The following is a 6,000-nucleotide window of genomic DNA, read 5'->3' as shown; positions in this document are numbered from 1 at the left end:
AATATCCCTAAAATTTGAAAAATTTGTTTTGTTTATTTTAAAAAGAATGGTGCAAATTGGTTTTTTTTTTTTTTTTTTTTTTTTTTGAGACGGAGTCTTGCTCTGCCGCCCAGGCTGGAGTGCAGTGGCCGGATCTCAGCTCACTGCAAGCTCCGCCTCCCGGGTTCACGCCATTCTCCTGCCTCAGCCTCCCGAGTAGCTGGGACTACAGGCGCCCGCCACCTCGCCCGGCTGGTTTTCTGTATTTTTTAGTAGAGACGGGGTTTCACCGTGTCAGCCAGGATGGTCTCGATCTCCTGACCTCGTGATCCGCCCGTCTCGGCCTCCCAAAGTGCTGGGATTACAGGCTTGAGCCACCGCGCCCGGCCAATAATTGGTTTTTGTTTTGTTTTGTTTTGAAACGGAGTCTCACTCTGTTGCCCAGGCTGAAGTGCAGTGGCATGATACAAGCTCACCGCAACTGCCGCCTCCCGGATTCAAGCAATTCTCCTACCTCAGCCTCTGGAGTAGCTGACACTACAGGCACGTGCCACCACGCCTGGCTAATTTTTGTATTTTTAGTAGAGACAGGGTTTCACCATATTGGCCATGCTGGTCTCAAACTCCTGACCTCAGGTAATCTGCCCACCCCTGCCTCCCAAAGTGCTGGGATTACAGGTGTGAGCTACTGTGCCTGGACAATTGGTTGTTATTCCTGTGTTCACATTCATAGTTTGACCATTGTGATCTTTTTTTTTTTTTTTTTTTTTTGAGACGGAGTCTTGCTCTGTCACCCAGGCTGGAGTGCAGTGGCCAGATCTCGGCTCACTGCAAGCTGCGCCTCCTGGGTTCACGCCATTCTCCTGCCTCAGCCTCCCGAGTAGCTGGGACTACGGGCGCCCGCCACCTCGCCTGGCTAGTTTTTTGTATTTTTTAGTAGAGACGGGGTTTCACCGTGTTAGCCAGGATGGTCTCGATCTCCTGACCTCGTGATCCACCCGTCTCGGCCTCCCAAAGTGCTGGGATTACAGGCTTGAGCCACCACACCCGGCCGATCTTTTTTGTTAAAACTAGTAATTGATGCTTGTGTTTTTCCACAGTGTTGTCATCACCAATAGTGTTAGTGATACAGATTTTTTTTTTTTTTGAGACAGACTCTGCTCTGTCACCCAGGCTGGAGTGCAATGGCGTGATCTTGCTCACTGTAACCTCCGCCTTCCAGGTTCAAGCGATTCTCCTGCCTCAGCCTCCTGAGTAGCTGGGACTACAGGTGCCTGCCACTATGCCCGGCTAATTTTTTGTATTTTTAGTAGAGATGGGGTTTCACCGTGTTAGCCAGGATGATCTAGATCTCCTGACCTCGTGATCCGTCCGCCTTGGCCTCCCAAAGTGCTAGGATCACAGGTGTCAGCCACCACTCCTGTCATGATATAGAATTTTTTTGAGTGCTCCAACTATTGTTGCTGAGATGTTCTTCCGAGGCATTAACACTTAATGCTGCAAGATGTGATGCTTGTGCTTTCTAAATGTTATCAGTTTTTATCAGCACAAGATTTTCAAGGTGAAATTTGTGTAAGTGCAAGTAACAGTAGTTTCCTTACAATTGCTTCTGGCCGTCACTGATTGGAAAACCACTGATTTTTGAGAGACATCCCAGTTTCAGAGATGTGAGCCTTAGAATTGATAAAACATGGTTATTTAATTTGTCACAGCCCCCATGTGTGACAGACAGTAGATCTGGCACTTATCATCTCTAAATATCACAATTTTACAAGATTATATTGCTGTCTTCATTATGTAGTCACAGAAAGACTAAGTAATTCAGATTACCTATCCATTAAGAGGCAGAACAGAGACTGGATGGAGTGGTTTATTTCTGTAATCCTAGCACTTTGGGAGATTGAGGCAGGAGGATCACATGATCCCAGAAATTTGAGAAACGTAACAAAACTCTGTCTTTACAAAGTGGGGAAAAAAAAAAAATTAGCCAGGCATGGTGGTGTGCACCTGTGGTCCCAGCTACTTGGGAGGCAGAAGTGGGAGAATTTCTTGAGCCTAGGAGGTGGAGACTGCAGTGGGCTGAGATCAAGCTGCTGCACTGCAGCCTCCAGGGCGACAGTGAGACCATGTCTCCATAAAGATGGAAAACATTGATGAGAGGTGCGTTTAACAATTATGCTGAGATAATAGGTATGAATGGGGACTATATGAGTAAATTGGAGCATATGGTCACTTTATGAATATGGAACTGTAATACCGGGATATTAATTTGGTCTTTGATCTAGAGTGGATTATAAATTTTAATTCTTAATCTGGGAACTGTGAATTTGAATGTAAAGATTTGTGTCTAAATCCTGGATCTTCTTACCAACAATCAATGTGACCTGTGTGAAATCTATTCTCTAAAGTTCACTTACTTTCTTTTGTAGAATTTTTTTTTTTTTTTTTTTTTTAAAGACAGAGTCTTGCTCCATCACCCAGGCTGGAGTGCAGTGGCATGATGTCGGCTCACCACAACCTCTACCTTCCAGGTTTAAGCGATTCTCCTGCTTCAGCATCCTGAATAGCTGGGATTACAGGCGCCTGGCACCACGCATGGCTAAATTTTGTATTTTTAGTAGAGACGAGGTTTCAACATGTTCGCCAGGCTTGTCTTGAAATCCTTACCTCAGGTGATCCAACAGCCCTGGCCTCCCAAAGTGCTGGGATTTCAAGGGTGAGCCACCGCACACAGATCTTTTGTAAATAATTAAGTATATGGACATTTGATGGGGATGTTGCAGATTTGGTACTAGAACACCACAGACAAGCAAATGTGGAAATAAAGCAAACATTCCAATAAAGCATGTCACGTGAATTTTTTGGTTTCCCAGTGCATAAAAAAGTTATGTTTATGCTATGCCATAGTATATTAAAGGTGCAATAGTTATATATATATATATATATATATATATATATATATATATATATATTTGAGATAGATACTTGCTCTGTCACCCAGGCTGGAGTACAGTGGCGCAATCTCGGCTCACTGCAACCTCTGCCTCCCAGGTTCAAGCGTTTATCCTGTCTCAGCCTCCCGAGTAGCTGGGATTACAGGCATGCACCACTATGCCTGGCTGATTTTTGTAATTTTGGTAGAGATTGGGTTTTACTGTGTTGACCAGGCTGGTCTCCAACTTCTGACCTCAGATGATCTGGCTGCCTCAGCCTCCCAAAGTGCTGGGATTACAGTCGTAAGCTACTCTGCAGGGCCTATTATTTTCATTTTTAGAGACAAAGTCTCACTCTGTCACCCAGGCTGCAGTGCTGTGGTATAGTCATGGCTTATCATAGCCTCCAACTCCTGGGCTCAAGCCATCCCCCCACCTCAGAGTCTCTTGTAACTGGAATTACAGGTGTGTGCCACTGGGCCTGGCTAATTTTTGTATTTTTTTCTAGAGACAGGATTTTGTCATGTTGCCCAAGTTGGTCTTGAACTCCTAGGTTCAAGCAATTCGCCTGCCTCAGCCTCCCAATGTGTTGGGATTACAGGCATGAGCCATGGTGCCTGGCGTTTACCTTAGCTTAAAAAATACTTTATTACTAAAAAATGCCAATGATTACTTGAGCCTTTAGCAAGTTACAATATTTTTGCTGATGGAGGAGAAGGGGAGCTTGCCTTGATACTGATAACTGCTGACTGATCAGTGTGGTATTTGCTGAAGTTGGGGACACTGCCAATTTCCTAAAATGAGATAGCAATGAAGTTTGCCACATGGATTGACTCTTCCTTTCACAAAAGATTTTTCTAGCCTGTGATGTATTTTATCCACAGTAGAATTTCCTTGATAGCATAGTTAATCCTCTCAAACCTTGCTACTACTTTATCAACTAAGTTTATGTAATAGAAGTCTTTTGTTGTCATTTCAGCAGTTTTCACGGTATATTCACCAAAGGTACATTCCATCTCAAGAAATTACTTTCTTGGCTCATCTGTAAGAAGTAACTCCTCATGCATTAAATTTTGTCGTGAGATTGCAGATGTTCAGTCCCACTTTCGGCCTCCACTTCTAATTCTAGCTCTTGCTCCTTCTACCACATCTGCAGTTACTTCCTTTATTGACATCTTAAATCCCTCAAAGTCATCCATGAGACTTGGAATCAATTATTTTTTCTTGAAATCAACTTTTTTTTTTTTTCATTTCCACAGCTTGACTTCTTCCAAAACTCCAGTTAATGTTGATATTTTGACCTCCTCCCGTGAATCATGAATGTTCTGAATGGCATCTAGAATGGCGAATCCTTTCTAGAAAATTTTTAATTTGCCGTGTCCAGATGCATCAGAGGAATCACAATCTATAGCAGTTTTAGCCTTACAAATTGTATCTCTTAAATAATAAGACTTGAAAGTCAGAATTATTCCTTGATCCATGGATTGCCAAATAGATGTTGTGTCAGCAGGTCTGAAACCATTTATGTCCTTGTACATCTCTATCAGCACTCTTGGGTGACCAGGTGCATTGCCAGTGAGCAGTAGTATTTTGAAAGCAATTGTTTTTTCTGAGTAGTAGGTCTCAGCAGTGGACTTAAAATATTCGGTAAACTGTCTCGGCATTGTGGCTCATGCCTGTAATTCCATCACTTTGCAAGACCAAGGCCAGATGATTGTTTGAAGCTAGGAATTTGAGACCAGCCTGGGCAACGTAGTGAAGCCCCGGCTATACACAAAAAAGCAGAGTATGGTGATGCATGCCTGTAGTCCCAGCTACTTGGGAGGCTGATGTGAGGATTGCTTCAGCTCAGTAGGTCGAGGCTGCAGTGAGCTATGATTGTGCCGCTGTATTCCAGCCTGGTCCACAGAGGGGAGACCCTCTCTACTTTAAAAATTAAAAAAAAAAAAAAAAAAAATTCAGGCTGGGCGTAGTGGCTCCCACCTGTAGTAATATCAGCATTTTGGGAGGCCAAGGCTGGTGAATTACCTGAGGTTAGAAGTTGGAGACCAGCCTGGCCAACATGGCGAAACCCTGTCTCTACTAAAAATACAGAAGTTAGCCTGGGTGGCAGCATAGACCTGTAGTCCCAGCTACTTGGGAGACTGAGGTAGGAGAATCTTTTGAACCCATGACCTGGTAGAGGTTGCAGTGAGCTGAGATGGTGCCATTGCACTTCAGCCTGGGCGACAGAGCAAGACTTTGTCTCAAAAACAAACAAACAAACAAACAAAATTCTTTTTTATTTATTTTAGTAGAGATGGGGTTTCATCTCTACTAAAACTGTTGGCCAGGCTGGTCTTGAATTCCTGACCTCATCCACGTGCCTTGGCCTCCAAAGTGTTGAGATTACAGGCAGGAGCTACCGCACCTGGTCATCTTAATAATTTCTAACTTTTGTTTTTTTGAGACAGAGTCTTGCTGTGTCACCCAGGCTGAAGTATACAGTGGCGTGATCTCGGCCCACTGCAATCTCCACCTCCCAGGTTCAAGTGATTCTCTTACCTTAGCCTTCTGAGTAGCTGGAATTATAGGTGTGACCCACTGTGCCCGGCCTAAATTTTCTTCTTTAAAAACAGTTTTGTTGAGATACAATTCTCATACCATAGAGTTAACCCATTTAAAATGTACAATTGGCTGAGTGCGGTGGTGGCTCACGCCTATAATCCCACCACTTGGGAGGCCGAGGTGGGCAGATCGCCTGAGGTCAGGAGTTCGAGACCAGTCTGAACAACATGGAGAAACCCCGTCTCTACTAAAAACATACAAAATAAGTCTAGCGTGGTGGCATACGCCTGTAATCCCAGCTGCTCTGGAGTCTGAGGCAGGAGAATCGCTTAAACTCGGGAGGCAGAGGTTGTGGTGAGCTGAGATCGCGCCATTACACTGCAGCCTGGGCAACAAGAGCAAAACTCTGTCTCAAAAATAAAATAAAATAAAATGTACAGTTCTTTTTAGTATCATCACAGATGCTTGCAGTGATCGCCACAGTCAGGTTTTTTATGGTGTTTTTCTTTCATTTTTTGTTTTTTTTTTTTGAGACAGTCTT

At 43.9% G+C, this 6,000-nt stretch overlaps 1 protein-coding gene across 1 annotated transcript in view; it reads left to right on the top strand.

The window, feature by feature from the left end:
• The window catches only part of PDS5A (PDS5 cohesin associated factor A), a 169,578-nt gene that overhangs the window by 31,472 nt on the left and 132,106 nt on the right, over positions 1–6,000 (top strand). The gene's annotated exons all lie outside the window — the stretch shown is intronic.

The sequence above is a fragment of the Theropithecus gelada genome, chromosome 5 (assembly GCF_003255815.1).
Source record: "Theropithecus gelada isolate Dixy chromosome 5, Tgel_1.0, whole genome shotgun sequence".
NCBI classification, from domain to species: domain Eukaryota; kingdom Metazoa; phylum Chordata; class Mammalia; order Primates; family Cercopithecidae; genus Theropithecus; species Theropithecus gelada.
The sequence above is the reverse complement of the archived record's forward strand: the minus strand, read 5'-3'. Positions and strand labels throughout refer to the sequence as shown.